The sequence below is a fragment of the Carcharodon carcharias genome, chromosome 10 (assembly GCF_017639515.1).
Source record: "Carcharodon carcharias isolate sCarCar2 chromosome 10, sCarCar2.pri, whole genome shotgun sequence".
Taxonomy (NCBI): Eukaryota; Metazoa; Chordata; class Chondrichthyes; order Lamniformes; family Lamnidae; genus Carcharodon; species Carcharodon carcharias.
This window is the reverse complement of record NC_054476.1, coordinates 149,137,448-149,153,988: the sequence shown is the minus strand read 5'-3', so window position 1 is coordinate 149,153,988 and position 16,541 is coordinate 149,137,448. Positions and strand designations below refer to the sequence as shown.

The 16,541-nt window shown below is 45.2% G+C and overlaps 1 long non-coding RNA gene across 1 annotated transcript; it reads left to right on the top strand.

The window, feature by feature from the left end:
• The first annotated feature begins 5,974 nt into the window (after positions 1-5,974).
• LOC121283549 lies at positions 5,975-15,530 on the top strand. Its single transcript, XR_005944283.1, has 3 exons — positions 5,975-6,144; positions 12,936-13,072; positions 13,899-15,530. It is a non-coding gene; the product is annotated as an uncharacterized LOC121283549 (long non-coding RNA).
• Positions 15,531-16,541: the final 1,011 nt, after the last annotated feature.

The following is a 16,541-nucleotide window of genomic DNA, read 5'->3' as shown; positions in this document are numbered from 1 at the left end:
TGTAATGTGGTTTTACAAATTTTTTGGAAAAAAAATTAAATAGCATCTTGCACATTCTCTGAACCTCGCAAAGTATTTCACCAACAAGAAGTTACTTTTTAAGTGAAGTCAATGTTATTTATCAGCTGTAACTTCATGGCCCGGAACACCCCCACTCTACCATTACCATTAAGCCAGGGGGTCAACCCTGGCTCAGTGAAGAGTGCAGGAGGGCATGCCAGGAGCAGCACCAGGCATTTCTAAAAATGAGGTGTCAACCTGGTGAAGATATAACTAAGGACTAATTGTGTGCCAAACAGCATAAGCAGCAAGTGATAGACAGAGCTAAGCGATCCCACAACCAACGGATCAGATCTAAGCTCTGCAGTCCTGCCACAACCAGTCATGGATGGTGGTGGATAATTAAACAACATCCCCAGCATCACAGATACCAGTCTTCAGCCAATTCGATTCACTCCACATGATATCAAGAAACGGCTGAAGACACTGGATACTACAAAGGCTATGGGCCCTGACAATATTCCGGCAATAGTACTGAAGACATGTGCTCCAGGACTTGCTGTGCCCTTAGCCAAGCTGTTCCAGTACAGCTACAACACTGGCATCTACCTGGCTGTGTGGAAAATTGCCCAGATATGTCCTGTATGCAAAAAGCAGGACAAATCCAATGTGGCCAATTACTGCCCCATCAGTCTACTCTCAATCATCTGTAAATTAATGGAAGGGGTCATCAACAGTGCTATTATGTGGCAAATGCTTAGCAATAACCTGCTCACTGATGCCCAGTTTGGGTTCCGCCAGGGTCACTCAGCACCTGACCTCATTACAGCCTTGGCTCAAACATGAACAAAAGAGCTGAACTGCCGAGGTGAGTTAAGAATGACTGCCCTTAACATCAAGGCCACATTTGACTGAGTGTCAAGGAGCCCTAGCAAAACTGAAGTCAATGGGAATCAGGGGGAATGCTCTCCGCTGGTTGGAGTCATACCTAGCACAGAGTAAGATGGTTGTGGTTGTTGGAGGTCAGTCATCTCAGCTCCAGGACATCACTACAGGAGTTCCTCGGGATAGTGTCCTAGGCCCAACCATCTTCAGCTCTTTCATCAATGACCTTCCTTCCAATGTAAGGTCAGAAAAGGGGATGTTCGCTGATGATTGCACAATGTTCAGCACCATTTGCAACTCCTCAGATACTGAAGCAGTCCATGCCCAAATGCAGCAAGACTTGGAGAATATCCAGGCTTGGGCTGACAAGTGGCAAATAACATTCGCACCACACAAGTGTCAGGCAATGACCATCTCCAACAAGAGAGAATCCAACAATCGCCCCTTGATGTTCAATGGCATTACCATCACTATCAACATCAAGGGGGTTACCATTGACCAGAAACTGAACTGGACTAGCCATATAAATACTGTGGCTACAAGAGCAGGTCAGAGGCTAGGAATCGAGTAACTCACCTCTTGATTCCCCAAAGCCTGTCCACCATCCACAAGGCACATGTCAGGATTTGATGGAATACTCCCCACTTGCCTGGATGAGTGCAACTCCTACAACACTGAAGAAGCTAGACACCATCCAGGACAAAGCAGCCCGCTTGATTGGCACCACATCCACAAACATTCACTCCCTCCACCACTGATGTACAGTAGCAGCAGTGTGTACCATCTACAAGATGCACTGCAGGAATTCACCAAGGCTCCTCAGACAGCACCTTCCAAACCCACGACCACTACCACCTAGAAGGAGAAGGACAGCAGATAGATGGGAACATCACCACCTGGAGGTTCCGCTCCAAGCCACTCACCATTCTGCCTTGGAAAGGTATCGCCGTTCCTTCACTGTCGCAGGGTCAAAATCCTGGAACTCCCTCCCTAACAGCACTGTGGGTGTACCTCCTCCACATGGACAGCAGCAGTTCAGGAAGACAGCTCACCACCACCATCACAAGGGCAACTAGGGATGGGCAATAAATGCTGGCCCAGCCAGCGAAGCCCTCATCCCGTGAATGAATTTTTAAAAAATTCAGACAAACCTGGGAGCCTGTTTGCACACAGGAAGGTTGTGTGACGTTAATCATGGGCAGAATTTTACGGCCTCCTTTCGGCGGGGACGGGGCTGTAAAATGCGGCGAGATATTCTAAACCTCATTGGCGTTGGCGGGAACATAAAATCCCACTGCTGTAAAATTTTGCCCCATGAGTTGAATACTGAATACCAAATAGAAATCAATGAAAGATCACATACATTGTAATGGCTAAAGTTAAGTTTGTGTTAACATTTTATTAGTGTTAACATTTACAACTACACTGTGTCTCCAGCCAACGCAAGATGACCATCAACACCCCTCTGCGCCTGTGCACTTGTCCATGCATGTGTAGTAAACCTAAAGCTGAATCTTGTCAACACGTGAAAATAGATGTACAAATTTAAATTGACACAGAATTTGAGGCTAGATAAAATATGATCCATATATTTAGTATTCTCATTGGATTTTTATAAAGATGGAATAGATTTCTTGTGTTCCTAACTTGGGCATGTTGAATCATCCAGGTACAGAGCATCAAGAAAAATCCGGTGAGGAGGATCACATTCCCATAAAGGAGCCAGCTACATTTCCCAACCCACTTTTAATATTTGTGGTTGCGTCCAGGTGATTCAGTAGCTTCAGAATCAGGAGTATGAAAATCTCTATTGCATTGTAAAGGGAATTTGAAATCCCCAGACTCTATGTACATGCCAACTTGCTTGAAGTGGTGCACGCCATAGAAAAAGATAAAGCTAAAGGAAATTACCTAGGGGAAAATGCATATTGTATTTTGTGCTGAATAAAATAGCCCTTTCTGGTTCCAAAATCTGAAAAGAAACAAGAAACTAAATGGAGAGGACAAGTATCACACTGGGGCTGGGGGAATGAATAGAGTTCTGATCTCTATTGCTCGCAGTGACATCATGGAGTGAAATGATACAACTGTGCATGCATCATGTTGGCAGCAAACACAGCCTTACAACTAACAGAATGAATCCAATTTTCACTTATTTTATTAAATTAAGATTATTTTGATTTGTAAGCAGATTAGTTACATAGGAAAATGGAGAGTGAAGCAACCTCTTGAGCCTGCTCTGTCATTCAGTTAGATCATGACTGATCTGTAGATCTTAAAGAGCAATTAATTTTTAAAAGCAATTCAACAGTCACAAAAGAATTACTCCTCTTGGTATTTTAGTGATTTATACAGATGAGAACTTTCTTGGTGAAATTGTCGACAGGTAGAATCTCACTCTCCTCCTCCAGACTTATGACAGGAAATTTTTGGTGTCAGCAAAGCAATGGATTCCTAGACCATGCACAAAGTAAACTGTTCACTGGTATAATTTTCATCAATTATTTGCATGAAGATCACATTTGTGAGATTTCTATCCTGGTTATCGTAGCCTGTGCTCTACACCTATTTGAGAGCTATCTAATCTAACTATGTACAATACTGTCTATTTTCTGTGTATTTAAAATAATGGATCTAATAACCAATGTTCATGGTGTCAGCTTGGCTCAATATTAGCATTCCTGAGCTCAACTCAGAATATCAAGGATTCAATCTCTATTCCATGACTTGGGCACAAATCCTACATTGACACTTCAATGCAATAATGAGGCATTGATGCATTGTCAGAGTGAACATAAGAAATAAGAGTAGGAGTTGACCATTCAGCCCTTCCAATCTGCTCCACCACTCAACACAATCATAGCTGATCTTCTGCTTCAACTCCACTTTTCTGCCTGACCCTCGTATCCTTTGATTCCCTGAGAGACCAAAAATCTGCCTATCCTGGCCTTAAATATACTCAGCAATGGAGCATACAAATTCCAAAGCTTCACAACACTCTAAGTAAAGAAATTTCTCCTCATCTCAGTCCTAAATGTTCAACCCCTTATCCTGAGACGATGCCTCCATGATCTAGATTCCCCAGCCATGGAAAAACAACAAGGTTCAGGGTACCTTGTTACCCAATGTACTCAGCCTCTCATCATAGAACACCCCTCTTATCCCAGGAACCAATCTAGTATGTGGAAGAAATGATAAACTGAGTCCCTTTCTGCATTTCCACGTATATTGCAGATGCTATGACATTGTATGAAGAAGAACAATCAATTTTTTGAATACATCTTTTCCTCAACCACCATGAGATAAACTGATTAATTGGTCATTGTCTAATTGCTGTTTGTGGGACCTTGTTGTGCACAAATTGTCTGCTACGTTTTCCTCTATAGCAACAGTTGAAGCACCCCACATACTGAGAACATGATAGAATTTCACATTCAGTTTGAGGGTGAGAAATTTCGGTCTGAAACTAGTGTCTTAAACTTTAATAAAAGCAATTACAAGGTTATGAAGATAGAGTTGGCTATACTTTAATGGGAAAATAGCTTAAAAGGTAAGATAATAGAGAACGGTGGCAGACATTTAAGGTGACATTTCATAACTTTCAATCGAGATATACTCAAGCCTCCTCTCATATTAATATATCATTGTAACCATATTTCATTGTAACCCTCTATTCCCTTCTCCCTCATATGCTTGCCTAGCTTCCCCTTAAATGCATCTATACAATTCACTTCAACCACTCCCTGTGGTAGCCAGTCCTACAACCTCACAACTCTTTGGCTGAAGAAAGTTTCTTCTGAATTCCATGTTGGATTTCTTGGTGACTACCTTCTATTGATGGTTCCTAGTTGTGCTCTACCCCACAAGAGGAAACATTGTCTCCCTATCCACTCTATCAAAATCTTTCATAGCTTTTGAAGGTCTCTATTAGGTCACCCCTCATCTTTCGTTTTTCAAGAGAAAAGAGACCCAGCAGGTCCATCCTTTCCTGATAATACATACCTACACTTATCTAAAAGCAAGGTAGAAAAGGGATAATTTTCAAACTGGCGTTGTTTCAGTTGAGGTCTGGCTAGAGTTGGCTTCTGAACTATTACAATTCATGAATAACAGCAACAACAAAAGGGAGAGTAAACATGGTTTGCCCCCCGCCCCCCCCCCCCGGCCAGATAACTGAGCAGCTCTCTCCTCACCATCCAAGGGCCCAAACACTCCTTTCAAGTGAAGCAGCATTTCACTTGCATTTCCCCCAACTTAGTCTACTGCATTCGCTGCTCCCAATGTGGTCTCCTCTACATTGGAGAGACCAAACGTAAACTGGGCGACCGCTTTGCAGAACACCTGCGGTCTGTCCGCAAGAATGACCCAAACCTCCCTGTCGCTTGCCATTTTAACACTCCACCCTGCTCTCTTGCCCACATGTCTGCCCTTGGCTTGCTGCATTGTTCCAGTGAAGCCCAACACAAACTGGAGGAACAACACCTCATCTTCCGACTAGGCACTTTACAGCCTTCCGGACTGAATATTGAATTCAACAACTTTAGGTCTTGAGCTCCCTCCTCCATCCCCACCCCCTTTCTGTTTCCCCCTTCCTTTTTATTCCAATAAATGATATAGATTTTTCTTTTCCCACCTATTTCCATTATTTTTAAATATTTTAAAATCTTTTATGCTCTCCCCACCCCCACTAGAGCTATACCTTGAGTGCCCTACCATCCATTCTTAATTAGCACATTCGTTTAGATAATATCACCAATTTTAACACCTATGTGTTCTTTTGTTCTATTGTTGTTGACATCTTTTGATGATCTGCTTCTATCACTGCTTGTTTGTCCCTACAACCACACCCCCCCACCTCTCTCTCTCTCCGCCGCCCCCCCACCCCAAAGCAGCTTATATTTCAACTCTTTCTTGGACACGAACTCAAGTTCTGTCGAAGGGTCATGAGGACTCGAAACGGCAACTCTTTTCTTCTCCGCCGATGCTGCCAGACCTGCTGAGTTTTTCCAGGTAATTTTTTTTTTAAGGAGCAATGCTGGGAGGTACCTACAGGGGGAGCTGAAGCAGGAGGGAGGGTCGCGTTTGGAGCTGGCGCTGGGGGAGGTGCGCGATCTCCGCTCTCCCGACGCCGCCGTCCCGGGACCGCGTGTCCTTTCATGGCCGCGACGCCAAATTTTACACGCGCAACAAAACAAAAAAAATCGTGTTATTGAAATAGAAATTCTGAAACGGTGGCCGGGCGGAAAAGCTAGGAAAGAGGTAAATTCAAACAATCCATCAACATCTAACCGGGACTCTCTAAAAAAACAAACACTTACAAAAAGCCGCGGATCCCCAACCGACGGTTGGAGAGGATCCAAAATGGCGGCGGGACCATGGGTAATGATAGAGAGAGAGAGAGAGACCAGGGGTTAGGGTAGAGAGAGAGAGAGAGACTAGGGGTTAGGGTAGAGAGAGAGAGAGAGACACTGGGGGTTAGGGTGGAGAGAGAGAGAGAGACCAGGGGTTAGGGTAGAGAGAGAGAGAGAGACACTGGGGGTTAGGGTGGAGAGAGAGAGAGAGACCGGGGTTAGGGTAGAGAGAGAGAGAGAGAGAGACACTGGGGGTTAGGGTAGAGAGAGAGAGAGAGACCAGGGGTTAGGGTAGAGAGAGAGAGAGAGACACTGGGGGTTAGGGTAGAGAGAGAGAGAGAGACCAGGGGTTAGGGTAGAGAGAGAGACACTGGGGGTTAGGGTGGAGAGAGAGAGAGAGACCGGGGTTAGGGTAGAGAGAGAGAGAGAGACCACGGCTTAGGGTGGAGAGAGAGAGAGACACGGGGGGTTAGGCTGGAGAGAGAGAGGGACCAGGGGTTAGGGTGGAGAGAGAGAGACCAGGGGTTAGGGTGGAGAGAGAGAGAGACAGACACCAGGCGTTAGGGTAGAGAGAGATAGACACCAGGGGTTATGGTGGAGAGAGAGAGACACCGGGGTTTAGGGTGGAGAGAGAGAGAGAGACCAGGGGTTAGGGTAGAGAGAGAGAGAGAGACACCGAGGGTTAGGGTAGAGAGAGAGAGAGACACCGGGGGTTAGGGTAGAGAAAGCGAGACACCGGGGGTTAGGGTAGAGAGAGAGAGAGACACCAGGGTTTAGGGTAGAGAGAGCAAGACACCGCGGGTTAGGGTAGAGAGAGAGAGAGAGAGACACCAGGGTTTAGGGTAGAGAGAGAGAAAGAGACCCAGGGGTTAGGGTAGAGAGAGAGAGAGAGAGAGACACCGGGGGTTAGGGTAGAGAGAGACACTCGGGGTTAGGGTAGAGAGAGGGACACTGGGGATTAGGGTAGAGAGAGAGAGAGACACCGGGGGTTAGGGTAGAGAGAGAGACACCACGGGTTAGGGTAGAGAGAGAAAGAGACCCAGGGGTTAGGGTAGTGAGAGAGACACTGGGTGTTAGGGTAGAGAGAGAGAGAGAGAGATACTGGGGGTTAGGGTAGAGAGAGAGGGAGAGACACCAGGGGTTAGGGTAGAGAGAGAGACACTGGGGATTAGGGTAGAGAGACATCGAGGGTTAGGTTAGAGAGAGAGAGACACCGGGGGTTAGGGTAGAGAGAGAGAGAGAGACACCAGGTGTTAGGGTAGAGAGAGAGACACCGGGGCTTAGGGTAGAGAGAGAGGGACACTGGGGTTTAGGATAGAGAGAGAGAGAGAGACACCGGGAGTTAGGGTAGAGAGAGAGAGACACTGGGGGGTTAGGGTAGAGAGAAAGAAATTGGGGGTTATGATAGAGAGAGAGAGAGAGACTGGGGTTTAGGGTAGAGAGAGAGAAAGAGACCCAGGGATTAGGGTAGAGAGAGAGAGAGAGAGACACCGGGGGTTAGGGTAGAGAGAGACACTCGGGGTTAGGGTAGAGAGAGGGACACTGGGGGTTAGGGTAGAGAGAGAGAGAGAGACACCGGGGGTTAGGGTAGAGAGAGAGACACCACGGGTTAGGGTAGAGAGAGAAAGAGACCCAGGGGTTAGGGTAGTGAGAGAGACACTGGGTGTTAGGGTAGAGAGAGAGAGAGAGATACTGGGGGTTAGGGTAGAGAGAGAGAGAGAGACACCGGGGGTTAGGGTAGAGAGAGAGACACTGGGGATTAGGGTAGAGAGACACCGAGGGTTAGGGTAGAGAGAGAGAGACACCGCGGGTTAGGGTAGAGAGAGAGAGAGACACACCAGGTGTTAGGGTAGAGAGAGAGACACCGGGGCTTAGGGTAGAGAGAGAGGGACACTGGGGTTTAGGATAGAGAGAGAGAGAGAGAGAGACACCGGGGGTTAGGGTAGAGAGAGAGAGACACTGGGGGGTTAGGGTAGAGAGAAAGACATTGGGGGTTATGATAGAGAGAGAGAGAGAGACTGGGGTTTAGGGTAGAGATAGAGACACTGGGGGTTAGGGTAGAGAGAGACACCGGGGGTTAGGATAGAGTGAGACACACCGGAAGTCAGGGTAGCGAGAGTGAGACACTGGGGGGTTAGGGTAGAGAGAGAGACATTGGGGGTTATGATAGAGAGAGAGACACACACCAGGGGTTAGGGTAGAGAGAGAGAGAGACACCGGGCCTTAGGTAGAGAGAGAGGAACACCGGGATTTAGGATAGAGAGAGAGAGAGACACTGGGGGTTGGGGTAGAGAGAGAGAGAGGCACTGGGGGTTAGGGTAGAGAGAGAGACACCGGGGCTTAGGGTAGAGAGAGAGGGATACTGGGGTTTAGGATAGAGAGAGAGAGAGAGAGAGAGACACCGGGGGTTAGGGTAGCGAGAGTGAGACACTGCGGGGTTAGGGTAGAGAGAGAGACATTGGGGGTTATGATAGAGAGAGACTGGGGGTTAGGGTAGAGATAGAGAGAGACACTGGGGGTTAGGGTAGAGATAGAGAGAGACACCGGGGGTTAGGGTAGAGAGAGAGAGAGAGACACACCAGGGGTTAGGGTAGAGAGAGAGAGAGACACCGGGCCTTAGGTAGAGAGAGAGGAACACCGGGGTTTAGGATAGAGAGAAAGAGAGACACCGGGGGTTAGGGTAGAGAGAGAGAGAGAGAGAGACACGGGGGGTTAGGGTAGAGAGGGAGACACCGGGGCTTAGGGTAGAGAGAGAGGGATACTGGGGTTTAGGATAGAGAGAGAGAGACACCAGGGGTTAGGGTAGAGAGAGAGAGACACTGGGGGGTTAGGGTAGAGAGAGAGACATTGGGGGTTATGATAGAGAGAGAGAGACTGGGGGTTAGGGTAGAGAGAGACACTGGGGGTTAGGATAGAGTGAGAGACACTGGAAGTCAGGGTAGAGAGAGAGAGACACCGGGGGTTAGGGTAGAGAGAGAGAGAGACACTGGGGGTTAGGGTAGAGAGAGAGAGGCACTGGGGGTTAGGGTGGAGAGAGACACCGGAGGTTGGGGTAGAGAGAGGTACACCGGGGGTTAGGGTAGAGAGAGAGAGAGAGACATCGGGGGTTAGGTTAGAGAGAGAGAGACACCGGTGGTTAGGGTAGAGAGAGAGAGAGACACACTGGGGGTTGGGGTAGAGAGAGAGAGACACTGTGGGTTGGGTAGAGAGAGAGAGAGACACCGGAGGTTGCGGTAGAGAGAGGTACACCGGGGGTTAGGGTAGAGAGAGAGAGAGACATCGGGGGTTAGGTTAGAGAGAGAGACACCGTTGGTTAGGGTAGAGAGAGAAAGACACCGGGGTTTAGGGTAGAGAGAGAGAGACACCGGGCGTTAGGGTAGAGAGAGAGAGAGAGAGACACCCGGAGTTAGGGTAGAGAGAGAGAGAGAGACCCCGGGGGGTTAGGGTAGAGAGAGAGACACCGGGGTATTAGGGTAGAGAGAGACACCAGGGGGTTAGGGAGAGAGGGAGACACGGTTGGGGGGGGTTAGGGTAGAGAGGGATAGACACACCGGTGGGGGTTAGGGTAGAGAGAGAGAGAGAGACATCGGGGGTTATGGTAGAGAGAGAGCGACACGGGGGTTAGGGTAAAGAGAGAGAGACACGGGGTTTAGGGTAGAGAGAGCGAGAGACAGCGGGGTTTAGGGTAGAGAGAGAGAGACACCGGGGGTTAGGGTAGCGAGAGATATACCGGAGGATTAGGGTAGAGAGAGAGAGAATCCGGGGGTTAGGGTCAGGGTGACGAAGTAGGAGCGATGCAGTAGATTTTGGAGGGGAGAGGAGATCTCAAAGGTGGCAGAAGGTCCCAGGCAGGGGTGGGGGTAGCATTAAAAATCATTCTCAGTTACCCATTTGCAGGGTTTCAGTACTTTTAGGGTTACAATCAATTTGCACCTGTCTCAGCCTGTTGACATTAAACTAGGTCTGGGTTCTCTGATGATTTGGGATTTCCCCCACATTGAGGTGGTGGTGCCAAGAACAGTAAAAATGCTCGCAGTATTCAAACTAGTAGTATTAACACAGAGCATTGAGTTATCTGGGCTGTGAGCTAGAACTGTGGTTTTTCTAGTCTGCACTGTGCTATTTAAAAAACCCTCAATTTTTAAAATTCATTCACGGGGTGTGGGTGTCGCTGGCTAGGCCAGCATTTATTGTCCATCGCTAATTGCCCTTGAGAAGGTGGTGGTGAGCTGCCATTTTGAACTGCTGCAGTCCATGTGGTGCAGGTGCACCCACAGTGCTATTAGGTAAGGAGTTCCAGGATTTTGAGCCAGCGACAGTGAAGGAACGGCAATATATTTCCAAGTCAGGATTGTGTGTGGCTTGGCGGGGAACTTCCTGGTGATGGTGTTCCCATGCATCTACTGTTCTTGTCCTTATAGATTTCAAGTTCTTCAATTTATCCATGTAACTGTAATCCCTCATCCCTGGAATAATTCTCATGAATCCTTGCTGCACACTTCCCTGAGCCTTCACACCCTTTCCAAAGTGGGGGCCCAGAATTGAACACAATACTCCAGTTGTGATGAAGCAGTGTTTTATACAGGTTCATCATAACTTTCTTGCTTTTGTACACTATGCCTCTATTTATAAAGCCGAGGATCCTGTAAACCTTATTAACCACCTTCTCAACCTGCCTTGCCATTTTCAACCATTTGAGCACATATATCCCCAGGTCCCTCTGCTTCTGCACACCGTTTAGAATTGTATCCTTTATTTTATATTGCCTCTACTTGTTCTTCCAACCAAAATACATCACTTTGCAATTTGCTGCGTTAAATTTGAATTGCCACCAGTCACCCCATTCCTTCAGCCAGTCTATGTCCTCTTGAAGTCAGTCAGTCTCCTCCGCACAGTTCACCACTTGTGCTTGCACACCCAGGTCAAGGTCATTAATATAAATCAAGAAAAGCAGTGGTCCTAATACCTACCTCTGGGGAACACCACTGTTTACCTTCCTCCAAAAAATAACAGTTCGCCTCTCTCTGTTACCTGTCACTCGGTGAATTTTGTATCCATGTTGCTCCTGTCCCTTTTATTCTTTGGGTCGTAGCTCTGCTGACAATCCTGATAACATGGCACTGTATCAAAAGCCTTTTGGAAGTCCATGTACACCACATCAACCACGTTACTCTCATCAACTCTCTCTGTTACCTCAGCAAAAACTCAATTTAGTTAGCTAATTATGATTTGCCCTTAAGAAATCCTTCCTAGCTTTCCTTAATGTATCCACATTTGGCCAAGTGCCTGTTAATTTTGTCCCAGATTATCATTTTTAAATGCTTCCCCACCGCCGAGGTCAAACTGACTCGACTGTAGTTGCTAGGCCTATCCTTACACCCTTATCCTTAACATGGAATGGAAGGAAAGGAAATGAAGAACAAAAAGAAAGCACAAGCTTTTGTTTCTATAGGGTCTCTCACAGCTGCAGGATGTCCCAAAGTGCTTTACAAACAATTAATTACTTTTGAAGTGTAGTCACTGTTGTAAATATAGAGAATATGACAGTCAATTTGTGGACAAGTTCTCACAAACAACAATGTGACAATGACTAGATAATCTTTTTGTGACATTGATTGGGAGATAAGTGTAGGCCAGGGATCTCTCTAAAAGGGCAATCCATTTGAGAGGGCAGATGGAGCCTCAGCTTAATGTATCATTTGAAAGATGGCACCTCCATTTAGAAGCTCCATCAATGTAATGCTTAAATAGAAGGGATTAGAATTCTAATCAGACTGGATTAAATGCCCAAACCTTTAGAGTGGGATTTAACCCATAATTTCCTCACTCAAGCCAATCATGACTAAATGAATATTCATGAGATTCAGTCTCTTTCCAGGATTTTTCCCGCTGAATTGTATGTGGCAGTCTTTGTTCAGTGGTGACACCTCCGAGCCCAACCAAAACCCCCACGTTTCCACCTCTGCCCCAGCTGCTGCTCCATTCTTCCTACTTTTTCTTGCCTTGCTAATGCCTCATTGCCAACCTGTTCCATTTCTCCATCTCTGCAGTCCAAAGCTCCCAAACTGTCGTAGTTCAAACCTCCTTCTTCCTGCTCCTTTGCTCCTGTCAATTACTTTTTCACTGTTTTGGTCTTCTTCCACTCACTTGCCTTCACTTTGATCCCTTGACACCTAATGGTCCTGATTCCATCTTTCTCCTTTGATTTCAACCTCTTCTCACTGCTTTATCGTTTTTCTGGTTCCTGTGTCTGTTTCACTTCCAGGCCCCAGACCTGTTGTTGAGCCTTGGTTCCTTTCTACTTCCTGCTGCTGTGTTAAAATTCTGCTATACATGAAACACGTAGGAACAGGAGTAAGCCACTTAGCCCCTCGAGTCTGTTCCTCCATTCAGTGAGATCATGGCCCATCTGTGACCGAAATCCTCATACCTGCCCCATAACCTTCAATACCTTTGGTTAACAAAAGCTTGTCAGTCAATCTCAGATTTAAATTGACCTAGCATTAACTACTATTTGCGGGTGAGATTCAAATGTCTACATCGCATGAAGATGTGTCGCTGATCTACTTTCAATATCAAAGACATTTATGAAGCAAAATGCAGTGTTTTCTTTACATCTTCATATAAAAATTCAAGATGTCAGGCATTAACTGAATTAATTTTATACTGAGTTCCTACTTTTTATTTGACTTTTCTTAGGATGTCTCACCTGGTACCGCTCCCTGTACCCTGCCCCGTACAACTTGGTACAGTGAAAGCTGATACATCAGAGTCGCAGTTGCATCAATTTGTTAGAGAGGGCAACCACACCAAAGTGAAAAAAGTCCTAAAGAAAGGTGGGAATCTTGTATTTGAGGATTCTGTATTAAGATTAGGCTTGGACTTCAGATTTACTGTATAACTTTAGTGAGTTTATTATTTTTATTAAGAAAGGCATGGACTTAGTATTATGCTGTCTCTGTAAATATCTTTGTAGATCCCCACACCTGACTGCTCAATAATAAGCATATGAAACAATGATCATAGAATCATAAAATATTACATTGCAAAAAAAGGCTGTTTACCCATCAAGTTTGCGCCATTGTTATTCTCCCATTGGGCAACCGGGCCAAAAGTCACATGCCTACTCCCTTGCCATAAACTTTAATTTTTCTCTTGTTTAATCATGAAAACTAGTTCTCTTTTAAAATAAATTATGGACTATGCTTCACCGCAAGTATAGATAATGCAAAATAGAAGTTGATTAATTTTGTCAATTATTAGTCATTTGCAACTGCCATGACCACGGATCCTATCCCCAAATTACTTATGGACATATTAAAATTTTAAGTAAGACATGTGCTTTTTAATAAAAGGACATGCAAGCAAAAGCTGGCTGAAACTAAAGTAACCACTTGCTGGAAAATTCCTATGTGGATTACATGACCAACTAGATCAGAGAAAACAGAATGTCACACCTAAAAGATATGACACAGCCTATTTCAGACAGAGGCTCTTCAAAGGAAAATATACAAACAAACTGAACTGTAATCTTCTGTGGTTGCGGAGATAATGGAAAATTATTACCATCTCAGTGGAAACCACCTCCTGTCGAGTTATATCCCAGACTGAGTTGAAAATAAAACTGATCTGGGTGAAAGACATGTTTGTTTTTCCCTTCAGGAATACACAAGGAAGGGGGTTTAAAAAAGCCAACTGCAATCCTAATTCTGTGTGCTGGCCTTGTGTTCTGTTCTGATGTGTGTGTGCTGTGAAGGTCACAGCTGAAGAACACCGACTTGGCATCCCTGCTCTTGCAGGTAAAAAAACTTTCTCTTGATTGCTGGAAGCAAGCCGCCAGATAGCAAAGCCACAGTCAAAAAGGAAACAGGAGAACTCCTTTCAGCTAACCTGCAGAACCAAGAACCTCCAAACCAACTGCTCAACTGCCAAAGTCAGCACTACCGGAATCACCCCAACTTAATGGCTGCAACATTTCACCGTTTGTTCCCCACAGACAAGCCAAAGGACTGATTCATACATCTTTTGAATTTTTATTTTGGACTCAATTCCTCATTTCTAATCTGTGTGTATGTGTGTTGTGATTTTATTATTTTCTGTCACGTTTAGTAACTAATAGCTCACTCTTTCTTTGACTCAGGACAGCCTGGTTAAATTGGCACCTTTTAAAACATAAATACGTTTGGACCGGGAAAAGGTATCCGTGAGGGAAGGGATCCTTTTCAAATTAACCTTGTTGTGACCAACCGAGGGGGTTGAATAAAGAAAGGGAGGCAGTTCATCCCTCCTCACCCGGGAGCATAACAATTTTGGGTACCTCGTCTGGGATCATAACAAATTGGGGGATTCTCATCTGCGGACCGGTCATAACACAACATTTTAAACAATATAACTTCCCCAATAGTTTTATTGGTAAAGTCAGTGTAACTAAACTATACAGACCCAGAAAATTGTTGATTTAATCCTGGTTGATTCTGAATTAACTCGGCGCAATAGGGATAATGCAATTTTTTGCGGAAAATTAGCCAGGATCCTTGCTGTTGATTCTTATCTTGCTGGGAAGCAACAACTTGTATATATACAGTTCCTTTAAGCTGTTTCTGTTGGCATTATGGACGAACATCCATATTCCACCAACATTTTTTAATGAAAATGGTTAACAATGTAATATTGACCAAGCGATACATTTTTGGGATGTTGAATGAAGGCTAGATATTGGCCAGGCACCTCCCCTCCACTTCTTCGAAATTGTGCCATGGACCTTTTACCTCCACTTGAGCAGGCAGCTGGAACTCAGTTTAATGTCTCATCAAAAGACAGCACTTCCAACATTGCAGTGCTTCCTCAAGTACTGTACTGGATTGGCAGCCTTGATTTTATGTGCTCAATCCCTGGAGTGGGACTTTAACCCAGAACCTTGTGGTTCATATGAACGTACAAACAAGGAGCAGTTAAAGGCCATTCAGCCCCTCGAGCCTGCTCCGCCATTTAATGAGATCATGGCTGATCTGATAGTAGCCTTAAATCTGCATCCTACCTACCTCTGATAGCCTATCACCCCCTTGCATACAAAGAATCTTTCTACCTCTGCCTTAAAAATATTCAAAGACTCTGCTTCCACCACCTTTTCAGGCAGAGAGTTCCAAAGACTTAAGACCCCCTGAGTGAAAAGATTTCGCCTCATCTTTGTTTTAAATGGGTGACCCCTTATTTTTAAACAGTGACTCCTAGTTCTATATTCTCCCACAAGAGGAGACATCCTCTTCACATCCATCCTGTCAAGACCTCTCAAGATCTTATGTGTTTCAATCAAGTCGTCTCCTACTCTTCTAAACTCCAGCGGATAGAAGTCAAATCTCTCCAACCTTTCCTCAAAAGACAATCCACCCATTCCAGATATTAGTCTGGTAAACCTTCCCTGAACTGCTTCCAATGCATTTACACCCTTCCTTAAGCAAGGTGACCAATACTGAACAACAGTAATCCAAATGTGGTCTCACCAATGCCCTGTACATCTGAAGCACCACCTCCCTATTTTTGTATTCAATTCCCCTTGCAATAAATGATAACATTCTATTAGCTTTCCTAATTACTTGCTGTACCTGCATACTAGCCTTTTGTGATTCATGCATTAGGACACTCAGATCCCTCTGCACCTCTGAGCTCTGCAATATCTCACCATTTAGATATCTTTTATTCTTCCTGCCAAAATGGACAATTTCACATTTTCCCACATTATACTCCATTTGCCAGATCTTTGCCCACTCACCTAACCTATCTATATATTTTGTAGCTTCCATATGTCCTACTCACAACTTACTTTCCTACCTTTTTTTGTGTCATCAGCAAATTTGGCAACTATCCCAATCATCCCTTCATTTAAGTCATTTATACAAATTGTAAACAGTCGAGATCCCAGCACTGATCCCTGTGGCACACCACTCATTACATCATGTCAACCTGAAAAAGACCCCTTTGTGCCTACTCTCTGCGTCCTGTTAGCCAGCCAATCTTCTATCCATATCAATATGTTATCCCCATATCATGAACTTTTATTTTGCATAATAACCTTTGACGTGGCAATTTACCAAATACCTTCTGGAAATATAAGTACAGTACATTCACCGTCTTCCCTTTATCCACAGCACATTACTTCCTCAAAGAACTCCAATAAGTTGGTTAAACACGATTTCCCCTTCACAAAACCATGCTGACTCTGCTTGATGACCTTGAGCTTATCCAAGTGCCTTGCTATAACTTCTTTAATAATAGCTTCTAACATTTGCCCTATGACAGATGTTAAAC